The sequence below is a fragment of the Lissotriton vulgaris genome, unplaced genomic scaffold (genome assembly GCF_964263255.1).
Source record: "Lissotriton vulgaris unplaced genomic scaffold, aLisVul1.2 SCAFFOLD_1792, whole genome shotgun sequence".
NCBI classification, from domain to species: domain Eukaryota; kingdom Metazoa; phylum Chordata; class Amphibia; order Caudata; family Salamandridae; genus Lissotriton; species Lissotriton vulgaris.
In genome coordinates this window covers 421,355-444,632 of record NW_028252203.1, presented here as the reverse complement: position 1 = coordinate 444,632, position 23,278 = coordinate 421,355, and positions in this window count along the sequence as shown.

Here is a 23,278-nt window from a genome sequence, read left to right as displayed (position 1 = left end):
ATAGAGGTGGAGCCTGTAAGGTCATCGGGTCAAGTTGCTGTGTTTTCATTCCACAAAACGCACCATCTGTCTATCAAGCTATTACCCGTTTGCATAAAATTGCAAATCAGATACATCAGAATCCAGGCACCTGGACTTGGTCCGGTTGGTTCTGGACAACGTTATCCGCTTGGGGATGGAAGATCTTATCATTCCTAGGCATTGGCCTTGTTATAGTATTCAGTTGCTGCCTGTGCCTACAGTGTGGGCCAGCGATATGTGGACTGTGTGCCACATCCTGCATTGAGCATTCCAGTTGTCTCTCAAACAGTCAAAGAAAGAAAGATGAACATATAATGTTACAAGAACAAACGGATCGATTTATGAGGATCGACATATCATGAAGGGTCCGTAGGGAACAAGGAGGGAATGAGGTAATATAAATTTTATGGTCAAGTTGTGTTCCCTAGCGAGTACCCCACCGACTCCATGTACGAGTTAAAGTGCATGTAACTTCCCTCCTGTGTCAGCTATGAAGACGCAAATACATTGCGTCCAACGTTAACATGTCCTCTTTCAGACCCACCATGAATGGGTTGAATGGTCCGTTCCTAAGTATGCTATGCCAACGTCTTTTTGTAGTGTACTCCTACGTTTTTCAGCCCTGGCTGAAGTAGGCCCTGAATCTCTGCCACCGAGCCTCTTTTCTGGTTTCTGACTCCGAGAAATCTCTGCCCAGGCAGCCCCCGTACCCGTGAACTCTGACTTACTTCTAGCGCGGCCCTCCGTGCTCAGCTCAGCCGCTGCCTGCCAAGATTGACTATAACCTTCGAGTTATCTGTTTCCCTCCCCGAAAATACATTCCTTCCTGCTAGCTTCAGTAAACATCCTTCCTCAGCTACAGGGCTAAAGGGCCGACCTGTCTCTGTGTAAGTAATTCATAGCTTCGTTGCCATGCTTCCATGGAAGGCCCCATGCCCCCACTTTTCTCATACCGACACCCAGGCGCTTATACACGCACTCACAGCAAGTATAGAATAGCTTCTGCTCTAGAGACCTTTCTGCCCGGATAGCTTAGTTCCTAAACATCAGATATCAGATATGATAGAAGCACAAGTTGATCTGACATGCCAGACTTCTGTCTCTTTCCGTCAGTGTAAATGTCAAGTCCCCTGCACCCCTCCAATCACACGTCATGCAGCTGCGCGCGCATCCAAGCTTCCGATTTCTGCTGACATTGCAACATTGTCTGTTAGTGCCACCCCTTTGTGACACCTATCAGTGACGTTTCCAGAACACACCTCTAGTTCACGCCTCTTGATTACGCACATGTACCACGTGTATATTGTTATCTTGTCTTCTCTCAGCTGTTACGCCTCTTGCACTGTTACTTATGGAATGAAATAAGTATATAAGCTATGTACTGTTAATAAAATGTAGCGCTCTATCCCTTCTGACACCCTGTGTGGTGGTCAGAACATGATATCTTGGTCATGACCATTCCTTTTTAAGGAATAAAACCCCTTAGAACTCTAACACCACGGACTCTGTTTTCTTTCATCCGAACTGAGTTATTATTGATTAAGTACTTACCTGCATAGAAATTAAGAGAGTAAATTAATTATTTACGTCAATGCGTAAACCTCAAGTGATCATTTAACGTGTTGATCCAGGTGTAGAAGTCGAGTAATGTGGATTCATTCCCATGCCAGATCATGAATACATCATCTATATAACGACGCCACACGGTGATGTTACTACCGTATGGGTTTGCGGGGTTTAAGATGTACTTCGACTCAAAATCATATACGTAAAGACCAGCTACCGATGGGGCAAAAGTGCTGCCCATTGATGTTCCCGTGGCTTGGAGGTAAAGTTGGCCTTCGTATTCAAAGAAATTCCGTTTAAGAGCCAGAGTGGCACAATCGACTACAAACTCCCTGGAGGTGTTGAAATCCCACATTGCTTGGTCCAGCGATTCCTTGACCACTTTTATGGTCTCATCCTGCGGAATGCAGGTATACAGGCTCTCGATGTCCATCGAGACAAGGAAACACGGAGCATTTGTTAGAGAAATTGTATTGAGCAGAGACAGAAAACTCTTGGTGTCTTTAAGGTACGTGGTTGTGGATTGTACAATTGGTTTCAAAAAGAAATCACAATACTGTGAAAGAGGTGCCAGGAGGGATCCCAGGCCCGAAACTATCGGTGGTCCTGGAGGGGGTTGTACATTTTTATGTGTTTTTGGTAACACATAAAAATAAGGGATCCGTCCCTCAGACATTGTTAGGAAATCAGCCTCTTTCTTTGAGATATAGCCGTCTCTTTCTGCTGTTGACACTAGATCACAGATTTCATTTCTTAGTTCATTGGTCGGGTCCACCTCTAAAGGAATGTAGTTGTTGCCATTACTTAAGAGTCTCCGACACTCTGTGTTGTAATCGCTTTTGTTAAGGATCACAATCCCGCCCCCTTTGTCCGCATTTTTTATGACGATATCATTGTTCTTCTTGAGGGATTGAATAGCCTTAAATTCCTTAGGTCTTAGGTCCTTCCCCCCACCCACTAGATGGTGACTAGCAAACGCCCTGACTTTCTTCCGATTGAAGACGGTCGTCCGGTCCCCCCTAGGGACTTCTAAGACTGCCTCACTGTATTCCCTGCACGCGTGTGAGCATTGATCAACCGTGCAGCATACAGTGAAGCTTTATTTCATGATTCTATTTTGATTATCACTTTTTGTTTTTCACTAGAGTCACTCCTTTGTTGTTCATAATATATATAATTGGGGTACAGGAGAGTCTAAATCCTACCTCTCTTGTTGTTTTCGAATAGTGTTGAGCAGCGCACAGCTGTGAGAGGAACACTCTAACTATTGATCCACCACAGTGATATAACTCTTTTGCTAGTTTTCTTCACACAACATGGAAGACCAAGGCCTCTCTTTCGCGAGGGAGGAAGCTGATGCGATATTAGGGGATGATTCACTCTTCTCTGACCCACTGTTGGCACATGCCATTTCACAAACAAGCGACTGGGAAAAGTTGGGGGAACTTAAACGTAGTAGAATCAGGGCCATCCTACATGGAACAATGATCAAGGAATATTTAAACAACAACGCGGCCCCTAGAGGCTTGTTGGTCACAAATGCCCCGAGAATTTTTCTCGAGGATGCAGTGTTCCGTAAGGAATGGGCACAAATAGCTTGGCACTGCACGCGGGATTGGGGCATCCTTATCATCAAAACCGCGTTACGCCTCTCTGATGCCCTGTTAGTGGAGATTCAAACTACCGAAGCCCACTTTAAAGCCACAATTACTGGGTACAAAAAGCGGTTAGACGAACTCAATAAAGAACAGAATGAGTTTAAAGAAAATTTGGCCCAATCTAAATCACAAAAACTACAAAAAGACCTAAAGAAATGGTCCTATGCTAAGGTCTATCCCTATTCCACCCCTGAATACACTCCTTCTGCAACCACAGGTTACAATTCCGACAGCTCGGTGGACTCGAATACTAGCAACTCAAGCACTGAGAGCATGGGGAAAAAACCAAGAGGGAGAGGGAGAGGTCGAGGGCGTGGACGTGGGCAACAGCATCAACCCACAGGTGGATATCAGACACCCAATTGGAGAGCGCCTTTTCCCCAACAGACAATGGGCCCCTACCATCCCGGCCTTTTCCAGGCACCTTTTCCTCCTATGATGGGCTGGAACCCTCATTTCATGCCCTATCCGAATTTCCATCCCCAAAGTTACCCGCATCCTTTTCAGGACAGAGGCAGGCGGGGCAACCGAGGGAAACAGAAGGGTCCCAACCACGTACACTGGGACACTCAAATAGGGATGGAGAATCCCAACGACCCAACATCAACAGATCAGAGACCCGGTCCCAGCAATGCGAAACCCTAGTGGTGAATTTATCATCTTATAATCTTTCTCAACCTGAAACATCAGTTTTGGAAAAAGGACTAGGTTTCATTCCAACTCCCAAACTGGATCGCTTCAAACTCCATTGTGAGCTTAGTCAATTCTTCAGAAAGCTACGCCTGAAGAACTTTTTTGAATCATCAGAGAGAGAGACAGCAGTTGGCATTGAGAGTGACACTGATTTCAAATTGAAATCAACATTTGTACCACCAACACACACAGTCGCACCTGAGATCCTAGCCTTTGAACAAGCTGTGTTCAAAGAAATAGAACAAATGCAGGAACCGACCCCCTATAAGAATCTGTCCGCTGATGAATTTAAGGCTATTCAATCCCTCAAGAAGAACAATGATATCGTCATAAAAAATGCGGACAAAGGGGGCGGGATTGTGATCCTTAACAAAAGCGATTACAACACAGAGTGTCGGAGACTCTTAAGTAATGGCAACAACTACATTCCTTTAGAGGTGGACCCGACCAATGAACTAAGAAATGAAATCTGTGATCTAGTGTCAACAGCAGAAAGAGACGGCTATATCTCAAAGAAAGAGGCTGATTTCCTAACAATGTCTGAGGGACGGATCCCTTATTTCTATGTGTTACCAAAAACACATAAAAATGTACAACCCCCTCCAGGACGACCGATAGTTTCGGGCCTGGGATCCCTCCTGGAACCTCTTTCACAGTATTGTGATTTCTTTTTGAAACCAATTGTACAATCCACAACCACGTACCTTAAAGACACCAAGAGTTTTCTGTCTCTGCTCAATACAATTTCTCTAACAAATGCTCCGTGTTTCCTTGTCTCGATGGACATCGAGAGCCTGTATACCTGCATTCCGCAGGATGAGACCATAAAAGTGGTCAAGGAATCGCTGGACCAAGCAATGTGGGATTTCAACACCTCCAGGGAGTTTGTAGTCGATTGTGCCACTCTGGCTCTTAAACGGAATTTCTTTGAATACGAAGGCCAACTTTACCTCCAAGCCACGGGAAAATCAATGGGCAGCACTTTTGCCCCATCGGTAGCTGGTCTTTACGTATATGATTTTGAGTCGAAGTACATCTTAAACCCCGCGAACCCATACGGTAGTAACATCACCGTATGGCGTCGTTATATAGATGATGTATTCATGATCTGGCATGGGAATGAATCCACATTACTCGACTTCTACACCTGGATCAACACGTTAAATGATCACTTGAGGTTTACGCATGAACACTCCCGGGACGAACTCACGTTCTTAGACGTTACCATCAAAAGGGAGGGCAACCGACTGGAGACAAAGACGTTCACGAAGCCGACAGCAAAAAACAACCTGCTGCACTTCACCAGTTACCACCCAAGGGCCCTACGGGAGAATCTCCCGTATGGGCAATACCTAAGAATACGGCGCAACTGTAGCACCCTGTCCACATACAAACAGCAGGCTAATGTGCTAACTGAAAAATTGGAGAAAAGAGGATACCCATCAAGGATCCTGAACACCAGCCAAAAGAGAGCACGGAATCAGCAAAGGGAGGTTTTACTGGCAGATAACCCCACCCCTGAGGTGAATGAGATTCCCCTCACATGCGTCACCACTTTTAATCCTTTGTCAAACGCAGTGAGCAAATGTGTATCGAAAAACTGGAGAATCATCACTAGCAGTAAGGCACACTGGCAAAAACCACTTTTTTCCTACAAAAGGTCCACCAGCTTAAAAGACTCATTGGTTCACACACGACCAAGAAACAGTAACAACAATAACCAACTACCGAGTGTTCTCAACGCTTGGGGGCTACCACCAGTGACAGGTCATCACCCCTGCGGTAATTGCAGTATATGCCATTTGACTTCACACACGAAATTCCTGGACTTGGTGGATGGCACACGTTGGGTACAACGTAATCACACCAACTGCAATACATCAAATGTAGTCTATTTGATCACGTGCAGATGCAAGTTACAATATGTTGGGATGACATCCAGACGAGTCAAAACAAGAATATGCGAACATCGGAGCAACATCCGTTGTAAAAAACAACAACGAAACTCACTGCACATTTTATACAGACTAACCACACACCCAATGACCTCGAATGGACCATCCTGGAACACCTGGAGGGCAGTTCAGAGTCCCTTTTATTCGAGAAAGAACAACGTTGGGTGTATCGGCTGAGTACCAACACGAAAGGCCTTAATGATGATATACCTTGGGGGACGGTGTTACGTTGATGAACAATCCAATAGTAATCTGAATGTGTTTTTAGATTCGAGGTGGATTCTGTACACCCTAGTTCAGGGACTTAGTCTAAACTGTGCCGCAAAGACAACCACCCATTTCATTACCAGCATTTTTTATTATAATTTTTTTGTTGCAGAACCAGTGCATATAAAATTCACTTTTTTTTTTTTAATAAATTTATACTTTATTACAACTCCAGGTCACATACACAGCCAACATCGCCTACAACCCGGAGGCCGGCGGCATCAGAAATGGGAAAGGGAAGAAAAAAAACACACCTTTCAAGCCCCTGTTGTAAAAGTAAATGACACAGCCGTAACAACCAACAGCCCAAGGGCCTGGCGGCAAGCTCGCAGGTGCGGCACAAGTGTGTAGAGACAACTGAACATATCAGCTACCGTCGGAGAGCTATAACTTGCGAGCAGGAAGCAAGCACCGCAATGCTATCAGTGTCAGATCCAGGTGCAACAAGGCGTGTCAGAGTGGAAGGATCGACATAGCCATCCGGGAAGGACTGTGTAGAAACCCAGACCCAAACCAGAACAAGCCCACCCACCCCAAAAAAGAACTAGCCAGACTACCTAAACCCGTGTCCACCACCCACCCCCCACCCTACACTACTACCATTAACCCCTCGGCTAGGCTAAGGGGGGAATAAACAGTCGCCCACGAAGGCTAGATGACGCTCCATGAGGGGGATAGCGGCCACCGCGAATCAGCGCGGCCGTCACGAGTCACATCCAACACAAACACCTCAACCTTCAGGCGAGAACCACCACTCCGACACAACGTGATGGGCTTCAACTTTCATACCCCTCAGGCACAGCTGCTGCAGCCCCATCTTCCTGCAGTACATCAAGTTCCACACTCTCTGGGTCCGATTCATCACCTTCCCTCGCATTCTGGAACGCCCGAAACATACCCCAAAAGTTTTTGGGTCTACTCTTTGGCGGCAGGAGTTCACTATACACTTCCGATTGCGTGCAACAGTATAGCAGGTCCGTTTCCCATCTTTTTTTGGTTGGGACCGGCCCCCGCATCCAGCATAATGCTAACAGCCGTTTCGCGATGAGCAGTGCCATGTCTGTGAGTCGACGCAGAGCCACCGGAAGGGGTTTTGAGAAACCAAGTAAGGCGAGCGCCGGGTTGGGCAAGATCACCTCACCGAGGATAGTACTGAGGTCAGCAAAGACTTCTACCCAGTATTTGTGTATTGCAGGACAAGTCCAGGCCATATGGAGAAAGTCTGCTGTGTGAAAGTGGCAGCGCTCACACTCCGCCGAGTCACGAAGGCCATACCTGTGCAACCTCTCAGGGGTGTAATAGACTCGCTGTAAGAATTTAAAGTGCACCAGTCGGTGCCTGCCGTTGAGTGAGATCTTCCTAGTATTAGTGGCACAATAACGCCACATGTCGTCTGAGATGGGAGATTGGAGGTCAGTCTGCCAGGCCAAGCGGGCCCTGGAGGGGGGACACTGCCGTTGACCATCGCCCAGTGACCTAAGAGCCGTTATCAATTTGCGCGCTGAGGGAGTTTTGATGACATAGGTGAGTTCCGGCACTACCGGTGGTTCTGCGAGGTCCGGGCCCAAAACGGCAAGAGCCGCTCTACGGACCCTGTGATATTGGAAGCTCTGCAGCATCGTCGCCCTGGGACAAGACTGAAGGACGTGATGCAGCGTTTTCAGAGTGCCCTCTGAAAAGAGGTCCCCCACGGTAACAATGCCAAGGTCGCGTAGCGCCGTCAGGACACCCTTCTCCGTTAGTGGAGTTAGCCAGGCCGCCCATTCTATACGGAGCAAAGGTGAATACAGCAGGGAGCACTCACGGGGGCCGACCAGAGCATGCCAAGCATGATTCGTGGCAGCTATTGAGTCCAATTTGCCGACCCGTCTATCAGGCGGATAGCATACTGTCGCCGGGAGCGGGACAGGGTCTGCAAAGAGCCTCTCCAATTTCACGTGGGGGATGTCCGGGTCCCCATGAATCCACGTATGAAGGTGGGCAGCCTGTGCGAGCCTGTAGTATCGCTCCAGATCTGGAGCCCCCAGGCCTCCCTGTTCGTAAGGAAGGGTGAGCGTTTTCCACTGCACCCGCGGTTGTTTGCCTCCCCACGCCAGGCGGACAAGGGTCTGTGTAAGTTGCCGGAAAAAGGCTTTGGAAAGGACTATTGGTATATTCACGAATAGAAAAAGGAACCTGGGGAGCACCACCATCTTCATGAGTGCAATCCTGCCCATGAGTGAAAGTGGGAGCCTAGACCACACCTCGACGTCATCCGTCAGTCTGGAGTAGGCCACTCCGTAATTCTCGCGGACCAGAACCTCCGGGTCAGTATGAATGCGTATCCCCAAGTAGCGAATGGAGTCCGTGGTCCATTGCAAGGGGTACTCCGAGTCAAAAGGGAGCGTCACCGGTGTCAGGGGCAGTGCTACTGATTTGGACCAGTTGACGCGGAGGCCCGAAAGAGCCCCAAACCTCACCACCTCCCGCAGCACCGCAGAGAGGTTGGTCTCCGGGTCTCGGACATATAGTAGAGTGTCATCCGCATATGTGGAGATACCAATTTGGTACGTCGGGAAGTTGATCCCCTCAAACCGGTGGTACTCTCGCATAGCGCAGGCGAGAGGCTCCGCTACCATGGCATACAGCAACGGAGAGAGGGGACAACCTTGGCGCATGCCCCTCCCAATTTCGATGGGAGCAGTGACCAGGTTACCCATCCTCAATCTCGCGGTGGGTTTGTAGTAAAGGGCTCCCAGCATTTGCAAAAATGGCTCCCCAAGGCCGAATTTACGAAGGACCTTCAGCATGAACGGCCACTCGACCGAATCGAAGGCCTTCTCCATATCCAAGAATATGGCCACAGCCTTGCTGTCGTGTTTGACATGCTGGATCGTGCCCAGGACAGTGCGGATATTATACGTGAGATTGCGTGAGGGAACAAACCCAGCCTGCTCTGGGGCGACCAGATCCGGGACCAGCAGCGACAGGCGAGTCGCAAGGACTTTAGCATACAGTTTCGCGTCCACATTGATCAGTGATAGCGGCCGGTAGGAGCCACATTGGTCAAGGGGTTTGCCAGGTTTAGGGATAGTGATAAGCAGCGCCTCTCTCATGGATTTCGACATGCTGCCCTGCTGGCAAATATCATCGAACAAGAGCATCAGATATGGGACCAGTTGCGCCTTGAAGGTTTTATAGAATGATACCGTGAGACCATCCGCACCAGGAGCGCTGCCGGATTTCATGCATTCCAGTGCCTCCGTTATCTCCTCCTTCTGGATGGGGGCCATGAGAAACTCCCTCTGCCAGTCAGCCAGGAAGGGCATCTGAAGGTGGCCCAAATAGTCGTCGATTTCATCTTCGAGGTGTGCGTCCCTCGAGGAGTAAAGGGCAGTGTAGTAGGCGTGGAATTCCGCCAAGATATCCTGCTCCTCTGTAACCACTGCCCCAGCAGCTGTCACCAACTCCTCGATAACCAATGGGGGCCTACTGTTGCGCATAAGTTTAGCTAGGAGGGCGCCAGGCCGCTCCCGTTCCCCGTACGCCCGCGCCGTCGCGTATTTGCCCATATGTTGAATTTCCCTGTCCGCCTCCTCCTGAAATTCCTCTAGTAGGGTTTTGCGCTCGACTGCAGCAGCCGTGTCCCCCGAGTCCGCCGCCCGACCCTCCAAGTGCGCTAGCTGCGTCTCTAGCAACTGTAGGCGTCGTCTGATGGCTTTGAGCACTCCTGAGTGTTTCGCCATAGTCATCCCCCTGATGTAAACCTTAAATGCGTCCCAGAGAACCTGAACGCTGTCCACTGAGCCCACATTGGTCGCGAAATAGGTCTCTATGTCGTCGGCGAGTTCCCCTCTGAAGACCTCATCCAAGAGGGAGTATGGGGGGAACCTCCACGTAAAGGGGGGGATCCTCTTGGGAGGAGCCACAAGCATCAGGAGCAAGGGCGAGTGATCAGACAGTGTGCGCGGGAGGACCGTGCAACCTTTAACCATGTCGAGCAAACTGCGGGAAGCAAGCCAGTAATCAATGCGTGTGTGGATGTTGTGGTAGGCCGAGTAGTGAGTGAACCCACCTCGCCCTGGGTGTTTATGTCGCCACACATCAAGCAAATCAAGTTTCACACATTCAGACAAAAGGAGGGACGCGGAGGGCGCAGGGGACCTAGGGGGGCCCGCAGATCTGTCAAGGGCCGGGTTCAGCACTAGATTAAAATCCCCTCCCCACAGCATTCTAGAGCCCACAAACTGCCTGCAGCTGTCCGCAAGCGAGGAGTAAAACTCCGGGGAGTCGTAGTTGGGGCCATACACATTCACCAGCAGGAGATCGTGATCTTTTCCAACACAACGTGCAACCACAAACCTCCCCTCCGGGTCACCCGCCACTCGGGTCAGCGTCAGTCGGGATCTGGGATTGGCCCATGTGAGCACCCCCCTAGCATGCGTTGTGAACCCCGCAGCAACACAAGCGGGGCCAAGACCCCTCACCTGCAACATAGGGCTGGAAGGCGGCAAATGTGTCTCCTGCAACAAAGCAATGTCAATGTGATGGCGTTGCAAATAGGCCAGGACCTTTCTGAGTTTGCGGAAGTCGTTGAGCCCCCTCACGTTCCAGGACAGCAATCGTAGAGAGCTCGGAGAGCTCTCCGCACTCAGTGAGTCAACATTAGACATAGCAGATTAGAAAGTAGAATATCGCAGAGCAGGCAGTGTGGCAGACACAGTGCAGCAGTCGGCAAAAAAAAACAGACCCCCCCACCCAGCAAACCCCGAACCCCAAACAGCATGACAGCAATAATGCACAAACAGTCAAAGAAACGCCTCCCCCCCGCCCACAGCCGACCATCCCCAACCCGGTCAGACAGGAACCATCACCACCCAACATCCCCCCGTGCTCAACTATAAACTGTATAGAACCCCAAATAGCTCCCGAGGGAGTCAGAAGCCAAAAGCGCAGGGGCAGAGGGATCTAGCCTGCAAACGGCTCAGTTGGGAAACCAGAACAAGTAACCTCCCGCGTGCTCCCGTCCCGCCCCCCGCCCAAAAGTAATGAGCCCTGCCAGCTCTAGTCTTTACAGTTCCTCAATGCCAGTCTCTCATGTAGAGGGGCTTACCCCCGATCTCCCTCGGCAAGTGGAGCGGCCCCCCACCCAATCCACGGTGTTACCCAACCAGTTCAGGAGTAAACAGGTAGATCTCACCCAAAAGACATATCTCGGTGGGTCCACACCGGCTGTGTGTAAGTCTTTGCGCCGTCCAGTGCCAAAAGGTCAGCAGCGACCCTCACGTGCTTGGCTACTCCTGGTCGCTCAAGTGGGAGGAGGCGTCTGGGTCCTCTCGCCTATTTCCCTGATTGTTGCGGTTGTCCTTCTCCCATTCCTTTAAGGATTTCTTAAGATCCGCTGGGTCGGTAAAGAAATGTGAGTGACCTTGCCTGTTGATGCGAAGTCTCGCAGGATACAGCATGGCGTAGTCGAGCCCCAGGTCCTTCAACTGTTTCTTGTAGGGGGCGAAGCGCTTCCTCTCCTCTTGCACTCTCGCCGTGAAGTCCGGGAATAGGGAGATGCTCATGCCTTCGAATTGTAGTTTTCCCTTTTCTCTGGCTAGCCGCAGTGCCAAGTCTCTGTCCCGATAATTAAGTAACTTTGCCACGATCGGGCGCGGCGGGAGGCCAGGTTGTGGTTTCGGCCCCAGAGTGCGGTGGGCCCGTTCAACAATAAACATAGGGGAGAAGACATCTTCCCCCAACAGGGCCCGCAGGAGTTTCTCCACGAACAGCTCCATTTTACCGGTGCTAGTGGATTCCGCTACGCCCGTAATGCGTAGGTTGGAGCGCCTCGAGCGTGCCTCCAAATCTTCTGTCTTATCTTGGATAACCTGGAGCAGCCGATTAAACTGTTTGCGGTCCTTATCCCACTCCGTTTGAGCCTCTTCCGCCTCTGTGAGCCGTCTCTCTGCCATGTCCAGCCGCTCCGCATGTTTGTCCACCCTCTCGGACATGCGGTCCATGCGGTATGTCAGCGCGTCGATTTTGGTGCTAATCTCTGTCATGCTGACTTGCAGACCTTTCTCCATCGTCCCAAGCATGTCCCGTATTTCAGAGCATAGGGAGGACTCAGACGTCATAGGGCGCAGAGGGGAGGTTTGCGTTGTCCCCTCGGCCCCTTTCGCCTTCCTCTGGTCGAATGTTAGCTTGGGCTGCGACTTGTCTCCTTTCCCCATGGTGGCTCTAGTGGACATGTGTCCAACAGGGACAGACGTGTGGAGACTACCACTCGGGATTTTTGATCAGGGTCAGCAGTGGGCGCAGGGTCGTGGGTCTCCCCCGCTTAGGGTGGTTCGTCGTGGGATCGGAGCCCAAGATGGCGGCTCCCTGCACCAGAATGCCAATTCAAACGTTCCGCGGAACGTGGCGTTGGGCAATACCCTGTACTGTCCGGTCGCCCAGATGGTGGGCAAAGTGCCTCAGTGCTTGGGATCAGGGCGCTCACCGCTACTTCGAACTCCTTCCTCCCCGTGGTGCTAGATGCTGGGAGTCGGCGGACAGTGCCTCTCGCCGTCAATGTAGTGATTCTCTTTAGGGCCTCCCCACAGGCAACATGGGCTCCGTGCACCCCCTGGCAGTCTCCTCCGCTCGTCGCCTCCAGACAGGGGGATGTCCTCTTCGAAGCGTCTCAGCGCCGGGCGCGAGCGCTATCGATGACCAGGAGTCTCTGTGGGTGGCCGGGTCCGCCTCGGGCAGGCACGCCGCACGTACTGCGACGCAACCCGGGCTGCTCTCTAGGCTAGGCTGGGGATCGCGGCCTGGGACTTCGGCGCTCCGTGTACTGCGGCACAAAGTCGCACCGCGTCCGTTCTCCGCCGGACAAAGGGGCCGCCGTCTCACCGAGGGGTCGCCTGAGAGTCCCCCACGGGTTTCAGAGCCGGCAGGGTCGATTAAGGATTATTTGTAGGAGTTTGGCGGGATATCGGCAGGGAGCTCCGCGCTCGCGCGTCTTACATGGACGCCGGCTAGCTCCGCCCCATAAAATTCACTTTTTAGGTGGCAATAAATATACCCCTCCAGGAGCTCATCAATCTCTTTATTGAAATGTGGGACCTGTGCTCAGAATATCTTTCTTTGCCCTAACTGTAAAGTCATCACTTTAAAGAAACTAAAAGACAGGCATTTTTAGACTAAGTAATCACACTGTCGACATCTTGCCTGATCAGCTGCATTATTTTATGATCAGCCGAATACTTGGCCCTACATTTTCAATATGTATTCATAATTTGCAACCAATTGATGGTTTGTGTTGTGACAGTATTGGGAATCGAACCGCCGACCTTGAAACTGTCAGCTCCGTGTTGCCGGTTCACTCCACCCCCACGTGGTAGCTAGCAACCAATCAAGTTAGCCTTTCGTGTTAATTTGTGCCTTCTCCTTTAAGACGCGATGTTTCCGCCTACGTCATACACCCACGAGGGCAGGTGCGTCCAATCAGACCCCTTGGTCTTTTAAACCAACCGGGTGCGCTTATGTTTCTTCGTTCCGGGAGACAGCCATAGTCCGTGTAGGTACACGGTGGGGAGCCGCAGGCGTGGAAGTAAGTGATTTTCGATTGCAAACGTGGTGGCAAGCGCCTTTTCTGAGATGAATTTTAGATACCATTTACCCAGAAACCGACAACCACCATAACTGTTCTTTCACTACTGGCAGAATAGCGCCGCGTGAAAATAACCCAGGCTGCCATTTCCGAAGGAACACAATCTGTTCCCTCAGAAAGTGAGTTATTTCATATTTTTCCATCTCGAATCGCCTTCCTGATACTAACTCGCAGAGGGCATTTCTCTCTATGTGTGCGGATGGGGACGAGCAATTTCTGGGGGATACGCTCGTTCTGCCGCTTTCTAAGCTTCCTGTGCTCACGCTGGGAATGGGGTTCTTTGGCCCCTTACACGTGTGTGTGCATGTGTGAAATTAAACATCTAAGAAAATACTTGCGTAAACTCTCTTTTCACTGTGGTTTTTAAACTTTACCGCCCCAGAACAGAGTGGCATATTGCTCGATCCCACTGATCCACGAGCATGCTCAGGACACGGACTCATACACTGGGCTGGTTCTGTTAGCGAATTTATGGTGCACCTAATTAAGGATTATAAGGTAGCACCTCAGTTTGGGTGTCACACTAATTGTGCATGATACCCACAGTCAAACCCACATGAAACTAATGTTGATAAACGACTCTGCTCAGAAGGAATTAACCCTTCTCTTTCATGTTTGTGTGTTTGTGGTCTTGTACTTGTCCCTTCCTTTTCACAGGTTCCCGTTTTTGTACACCCCTACCAGAGTGAGTAGTGTGGTGGAGATGGAATGTCCTTCCATCCTTTGATTTTAAATAATAACAATTTTTTCACACTTAGAGCCTCACGGGAGGGTGCACCTTAGAGCGTGCACACCACCGGAGGACTTATGTTGTAGGTCCTGAAGAAAGCTGAGCTACATGCAACCCTAATTTCTAATTTCTAGGTTTGGTAAAGCGCAACAGCTACCCCAGCAATGGGGTGTCCCGGCGCTAGCAAACAAGCAAACTCCTACTGAAACGGGGAGGGAAGGCTAAGAACCCTAGGGAGCGGGGAAGAGGTGGGTCTTGATAGCTTTGCGAAAGGCTGGGAGACAGTCTATGGAGCGGATGCTGAGGGGGAGATTGTTCCATAGTTTGGGCCCTAGGACGCTAAAGGAGCGGCCACCAGTGCGACTAAGTCTGATTCTGGGGACTGTCAGAAGAAGTTGATTAGAGGAGTGAAGGTCACGGCCAGGGACATAGGGTCGGGCCAGATTTCGCAACAGAGGGGGATTTCCTTGTTTGACGATCTTAAAGATCGTGATAAGAGCTTTGAATTTCACTCTCTGTTCTACGGGCAGCCAGTGTAATTTGCGGATGGTGGCTCTGGCTGAGCATCTACGTGGCAGACCGACCAGAGTTCTGGCCGCCGTGTTCTGGATACGTTGGAACCTAGCCGTTTCAGCTTTGTTTGCTCCCAGTAGAAGGACGTTGGCATAGTCCAGGCGGGACAAGATGGTTGCCTGGATAATTAGCTGGCGAGCTTTAGAGTCAAATAGCCCAAGTATAGGCCGGAGGTTTCTTAGGAGCCCTATGCAGGTGGCTGCCACCTTTTTAGTATGTGACTGGAAGCTGAGGTTGGCATCCATCCAAACTCCCAAATTTTTTACACAGTTTTTAGGGGATGGAGTGGTGCCAAGGGATGACGGCCACCAGTGCTCATTCCATAGGCAGGTGTTACGGCCGAGGAGTAGCACCTCGGTTTTCCCGGCATTAAGTTGGAGGTAGTTGTCCGTCATCCATTGAGCCACTGATGCCATGCCCTCTCTAAACTTGGATGCCGCGGTGGACGGGCTTTCAGAGAGGGTGACGACCAGCTGGGTGTCGTCGGCGTATGAGACCAGCGTGAGCCCCCACTCTTTGGCCACATCCGCAAGCGGCTGGACATATAAGTTAAAGAGGGAGGGGCTCAGCGCTGAACCCTGGGGGACTCCTTGGGCTATGGGATGAGATTTAGAAAGAAATGGGGGGGCTGACACCTTGAAGGATCTGTCCTTTAGAAAGGATTGGAACCATGAAAGAGCAAGGGCAGTCACACCTGCCCTCTCTAGACGTTCCAAAAGGATGTCATGGGACACCGTGTCAAAGGCTGCGCTGAGATCTAATAGAATCAGCGCAGCACTTTGTCCGGAGTCCAGGATCGTCCTGAGATGTTCGGTGGTGGCCAATAAGGCAGACTCAGTACTATGGCCCGCTCGAAAGCCATTTTGGGAAGGATCCAGAATTCCGTGACGGTCCACATGTTTCGAGAGAATGCCGTTTACATGGGCCTCTGCAATCTTGGATAGCCAGGGTAGAAGGGATATTGGTCGGTAGCTTTCTGGTTTGGAAGGGTCGAGGGTGTTTTTTTTTATTATTGGTGATACCCACGCTTGTTTCCAGGCAATGGGTACAGAGCCAGAGGTAAAGGAGAGATTGAGGATATCCAGCATGGGAGATAAAAAAAGATCCAGTGAGTCCAGGAAGTGAGAGGGGCTCATAGGGTCAGCTGGGGAACCAGACTTCACCTTCCTGCAAAGTTTATTCAGTTCGGCGGCAGAGATGACAGGAATTTGGGTAAGAGGGATACGGCTGGGGGCTAGGGTTGTAGGCTCTCTGGAATGAGGAGGGTTCTGTAGAAAGGTGGCATATATTTTTTGAACTTTTTCAACGAAGTATATGGCAAGTTGCTCACATTGTTCGTTGGAGGAGATTTTTGGAGATGGCGCCCTAGGGTTTTGGAGTTCTTTGACTAGTTTAAAAATGACTTTAGATGGGTTTGAGTTGGAACTGATTTTGTTAGCATAAAACGAAGCGCGGGAGGATCTGATGGCTTTATGGTAGATTTTAAGTTTGGATAAATAGTTTGTTTTATCCTGATTATCAAAGTTTTTCCTCCATTGGCGCTCGGCTTTTTTACAATCCTTACGTAGCGCTTTGAGGGTATCATCATACCATGGATTGGAGGGCGTGTTGCGTCCTTTAGTCAGTTTAGCTGGGATGAGAGTGTCGAGGCCATAGGTAATCCAGGTAGTGAACGAGGTGTAGGCCGCTTCTATCTCCTGATAAGTTTCGCAGTGGAAGTCACCTAAGGTTTTGTGTAAGGCGGGGGTGGAGAGCTTGTGCCAAGGTCTTTTAAGGCGTTGGTTGGATTCAGTTTTGAACTGCCGATGTGGTGCAGGAACCATAAGTTTAACGAGGTAATGATCCGTCCATCCCATTGGGGAGGGGATATCAGTGACTGCCTCTTGGATGTTAGTGAAGATCGGATCCAGGGTATGGCCTGCCATGTGGGTAGGAGCATGGACTAGTGAGTTAAGTTGTAATGCCGAAAGGTCAGCAAGAAGGCTAGAAATGGTATGGTCATTGGTCAAGTCAAAATGCAGATTAAGATCACCTAGTATGGTGAAATTGGCAGATTTGGTAATGAGCGCCGTGGAAGTTTCGAGGAGAGCATCAATGAACCTTGAGGCCTGGCCTGGTGGGCGATATATGTAAAGGCCGGATAACGTAGACTGAGGACTGATGCTGATTTTGAATTGAGCGCATTCGCAGTCTGGGAGAGGTTCTTTGATAAAGGAGCAAGTGAGGTTCTTTTTATAGATGACTGCGATGCCGCCACCCCGGGTTTCACGGTTTATGGTGACCAAGTGAAATTCATCAGGGAGCGTCAGGTTAGGGATGGTAGTTATGCCGTCTCGTAGCCATGTTTCGCACAAGAACAGGACATCAGGATTTTTTTCCTGTAGGAGTGAATTTACCTCGAGGTGGTGTTTAGAGAGGGATCTGACGTTGAGCTGTAGTATCGTCAGGGGCGGGGTAGTAGTAGCGGTGCGATTATCCCACACTCGAGCGGGCATGCTAGTGGAGAAATGGCATCGAGCACAGTGAAGTGGCGAGTGGCCCAGGATGCCAGTGGCGTCAGAGCAGCTTTGGCTAGTGTTCAAGGCAAGGAGTTCCTTGCGATCATACCGTAAAGGCTGGGGTCTGGATAGACCAGGGGGACTGGCGAGAGGCGAAACATGTCGACCAAATTTTGCCTCTGACTTAGGACTCCGGTTCCTTAACTAAGAACCGTGGGAGTCCGCTCACTTTGTTTTTAACCAATGCGGGTTGGCCATTATTAAAAATTTTCTAAAGGCACAACCTCTGCATTTTTTAATTGTTTAATACACTTTTGCACTATCACGTTTAGTCACTTCCTAATTTGGGCACTGTTGCACCCACCACATCCTGCTCCGCTGTAATCAGGCATCGTAGCACGCTGGGGAGACATTCGGTCACCCCAGCGGGGACCCGATGATGAAGCATGTCACCAACTAGTGGTGAGTGAGGGTCCTTCTAAGAACTTAGGTCCTTCCCCCCACCCACTAGATGGTGACTAGCAAACGCCCTGACTTTCTTCCGATTGAAGACGGTCGTCCGGGCCCCCCTAGGGACTTCTAAGACTGCCTCACTGTATTTCCTGCACGCGTGTGAGCATTGATCACGCGTGCAGCATACAGTGAAGCTTTATTTCATGATTCTATTTTGATTATCACTTTTTGTTTTTCACTAGAGTCACTCCTTTGTTGTTCATAATATATATAATTGGGGTACAGGAGTGTCTACACCCTACCTCTCTTGTTGTTTTTGAATAGTGTTGAGCAGCGCACAGCTGTGAGAGGAACACTCTAACTATTGATCCACCACAGTGATATAACTCTTTTGCAAGTTTTCTTCACACAACATGGAAGACCAAGGCCTCTCTTTCACGAGGGAGGAAGCTGATGCGATATTAGGGGATGATTCACTCTTCTCTGACCCACTGTTGGCACATGCCATTTCACAAACAAGCGACTGGGAAAAGTTGGGGGAACTTAAACGTAGTAGAATCAGGGCCATCCTACATGGAACAATGATCAAGGAATATTTAAACAACAACGCGGCCCCTAGAGGCTTGTTGGTCACAAATGCCCCGAGAATTTTTCTCGAGGATGCAGTGTTCCGTAAGGAATGGGCACAAATAGCTTGGCACTACACGCGGGATTGGGGCATCCTTATCATCAAAACCGCGTTACGCCTCTCTGATGCCCTGTTAGTGGAGATTCAAACTACCGAAGCCCACTTTAAAGCCACAATTACTGGGTACAAAAAGCGGTTAGACGAACTCAATAAAGAACAGAATGAGTTTAAAGAAAATTTGGCCCAATCTAAATCACAAAAACTACAAAAAGACCTAAAGAAATGGTCCTATGCTAAGGTCTATCCCTATTCCACCCCTGAATACACTCCTTCTGCAACTACGGGTTACAATTCCGACAGCTCGGTGGACTCGAATACTAGCAACTCAAGCACTGAGAGCATGGGGAAAAAACCAAGAGGGAGAGGTCGAGGGCGTGGACGTGGGCAACAGCATCAACCCACAGGTGGATATCAGACACCCAATTGGAGAGCGCCTTTTCCCCAACAGACTATGGGCCCCTACCATCCCGGCCTTTTCCAGGCACCTTTTCCTCCTATGATGGGCTGGAACCCTCATTTCATGCCCTATCCGAATTTCCATCCCCAAAGTTACCCGCATCCTTTTCAGGACAGAGGCAGGCGGGGCAACCGAGGGAAACAGAAGGGTCCCAACCACGTACACTGGGACACTCAAATAGGGATGGTGGATCCCAACGACCCAACATCAACAGATCAGAGACCCGGTCCCAGCAATGCGAAACCCTAGTGGTGAATTTATCATCTTATAATCTTTCTCAACCTGAAACATCAGTTTTGGAAAAAGGACTAGGTTTCATTCCAACTCCCAAACTGGATCGCTTCAAACTCCATTGTGAGCTTAGTCAATTCTTCAGAAAGCTACGCCTGAAGAACTTTTTTGAATCATCAGAGAGAGAGACAGCGGTTGGCATTGAGAGTGACACTGATTTCAAATTGAAATCAACATTTGTACCACCAACACACACAGTCGCACCTGAGATCCTAGCCTTTGAACAAGCTGTGTTCAAAGAAATAGAACAAATGCAGGAACCGACCCCCTATAAGAATCTGTCCGCTGATGAATTTAAGGCTATTCAATCCCTCAAGAAGAACAATGATATCGTCATAAAAAATGCGGACAAAGGGGGCGGGATTGTGATCCTTAACAAAAGCGATTACAACACAGAGTGTCGGAGACTCTTAAGTAATGGCAACAACTACATTCCTTTAGAGGGGGACCCGACCAATGAACTAAGAAATGAAATCCGTGATCTAGTGTCAACAGCAGAAAGAGACGGCTATATCTCAAAGAAAGAGGCTGATTTCCTAACAATGTCTGAGGGACGGATCCCTTATTTTTATGTGTTACCAAAAACACATAAAAATGTACAACCCCCTCCAGGACGACCGATAGTTTCAGGCCTGGGATCCCTCCTGGAACCTCTTTCACAGTATTGTGATTTCTTTTTGAAACCAATTGTACAATCCACAACCACGTACCTTAAAGACACCAAGAGTTTTCTGTCTCTGCTCAATACAATTTCTCTAACAAATGCTCAGTGTTTCCTTGTCTCGATGGACATCGAGAGCCTGTATACCTGCATTCCGCAGGATGAGACCATAAAAGTGGTCAAGGAATCGCTGGACCAAGCAATGTGGGATTTCAACACCTCCAGGGAGTTTGTAGTCGATTGTGCCACTCTGGCTCTTAAACGGAATTTCTTTGAATACGAAGGCCAACTTTACCTCCAAGCCACGGGAACATCAATGGGCAGCACTTTTGCCCCATCGGTAGCTGGTCTTTACGTATATGATTTTGAGTCGAAGTACATCTTAAACCCCGCGAACCCATACGGTAGTAACATCACCGTATGGCGTTGTTATATAGATGATGTATTCATGATCTGGCATGGGAATGAATCCACATTACTCGACTTCTACACCTGGATCAACACGTTAAATGATCACTTGAGGTTTACGCATGAACACTCCCGGGACGAACTCACGTTCTTAGACGTTACCATCAAAAGGGAGGGCAACCGACTGGAGACAAAGACGTTCACGAAGCCGACAGCAAAAAACAACCTGCTGCACTTCACCAGTTACCACCCAAGGGCCCTACGGGAGAATCTCCCGTATGGGCAATACCTAAGAATACGGCGCAACTGTAGCACCCTGTCCACATACAAACAGCAGGCTAATGTGCCAACTGAAAAATTGGAGAAAAGAGGATACCCATCAAGGATCCCGAACACCAGCCAAAAGAGAGCACGGAATCAGCAAAGGGAGGTTTTACTGGCAGATAACACCACCCCTGAGGTGAATGAGATTCCCCTCACATGCGTCACCACTTTTAATCCTTTGTCAAATGCAGTGAGCAAATGTGTATCGAAAAACTGGAGAATCATCACTAGCAGTAAGGCACACTGGCAAAAACCACTTTTTTCCTACAAAAGGTTCACCAGCTTAAAAGACTCATTGGTTCACACACGACCAAGAAACAGTAACAACAATAACCAACTACCGAGCGTTCTCAACGCTTGGGGGCTACCACCAGTGACAGGTCATCACCCCTGCGGTAATTGCAGTATATGCCATTTGACTTCACACACGAAATTCCTGGACTTGGTGGATGGCACACGTTGGGTACAACGTAATCACACCAACTGCAATACATCAAATGTAGTCTATTTGATCACGTGCAGATGCAAGTTACAATATGTTGGGATGACATCCAGACGGGTCAAAACAAGAATATGCGAACATCGGAGCAACATCCGTTGTAAAAAAACAACAACGAAACTCACTGCACATTTTATACAGACTAACCACACACCCAATGACCTCGAATGGACCATCCTGGAACACCTGGAGGGCAGTTCAGAGTCCCTTTTATTCGAGAAAGAACAACGTTGGGTGTATCGGCTGAGTACCAACACGAAAGGCCTTAATGATGATATACCTTGGGGGACGGTGTTACGTTGATGAACAATCCAATAGTAATCTGAATGTGTTTTTAGATTCGAGGTGGATTCTGTACACCCTAGTTCAGGGACTTAGTTTAACTGTGCCGCAAAGACAACCACCCATTTCATTACCAGCATTTTTTATTATAATTTTTTTGTTGCAGAACCAGTGCATATAAAATTCACCTTTTAGGTGGCAATAAATATACCCCTCCAGGAGCTCATCAATCTCTTTATTGAAATGTGGGACCTGTGCTCAGAATATCTTTCTTTGCCCTAACTGTAAAGTCATCACTTTAAAGAAACTAAAAGACAGGCATTTTTAGACTAAGTAATCACACTGTCGACATCTTGCCTGATCAGCTGCATTATTTTATGATCAGCCGAATACTTGGCCCTACATTTTTAATATGTATTCATAATTTGCAACCAATTGATGGTTTGTGTTGTGACAGTATTGGGAATCGAACCGCCGACCTTGAAACTGACAGCTCCGTGTTGCCGGTTCACTCCACCCCCACGTGGTAGCTAGCAACCAATCAAGTTAGCCTTTCGTGTTAATTTGTGCCTTCTCCTTTAAGACGCGATGTTTCCGCCTACGTCATACACCCACGAGGGCAGGTGCGTCCAATCAGACCCCTTGGTCTTTTAAACCAACCGGGTGCGCTTATGTTTCTTCGTTCCGGGAGACAGCCATAGTCCGTGTAGGTACACGGTGGGGAGCCGCAGGCATGGAAGTAAGTGATTTTCGATTGCAAACGTGGTGGCAAGCGCCTTTTCTGAGATGAATTTTTGATACCATTTACCCAGAAACCGACAACCACCATAACTGTTCTTTCACTACTGGCAGAATAGCGCCGCGTGAAAATAACCCAGGCTGCCATTTCCGAAGGAGTACAATCTGTTCCCTCAGAAAGTGAGTTATTTCATATTTTTCCATCTCGAATCGCCTTCCTGATACTAACTCGCAGAGGGCATTTCTCTCTATGTGTGCGGATGGGGACGAGCAATTTCTGGGGGATACGCTCGTTCTGCCGCTTTCTAAGCTTCCTGTGCTCACGCTGGGAATGGGGTTCTTTGGCCCCTTACACGTGTGTGTGCATGTGTGAAATTAAACATCTAAGAAAATACTTGCGTAAACTCTCTTTTCACTGTGGTTTTTAAACTTTACCGCCCCAGAACAGAGTGGCATATTGCTCGATCCCACTGATCCACGAGCATGCTCAGGACACGGACTCATACACTGGGCTGGTTCTGTTAGCGAATTTATGGTGCACCTAATTAAGGATTATAAGGTAGCACCTCAGTTTGGGTGTCACACTAATTGTGCATGATACCCACAGTCAAACCCACATGAAACTAATGTTGATAAACGACTCTGCTCAGAAGGAATTAACCCTTCTCTTTCATGTTTGTGTGTTTGTGGTCTTGTACTTGTCCCTTCCTTTTCACAGGTTCCCGTTTTTGTACACCCCTACCAGAGTGAGTAGTGTGGTGGAGATGGAATGTCCTTCCATCCTTTGATTTTAAATAATAACAATTTTTTCACACTTAGAGCCTCACGGGAGGGTGCACCTTAGAGCGTGCACACCACCGGAGGACTTATGTTGTAGGTCCTGAAGAAAGCT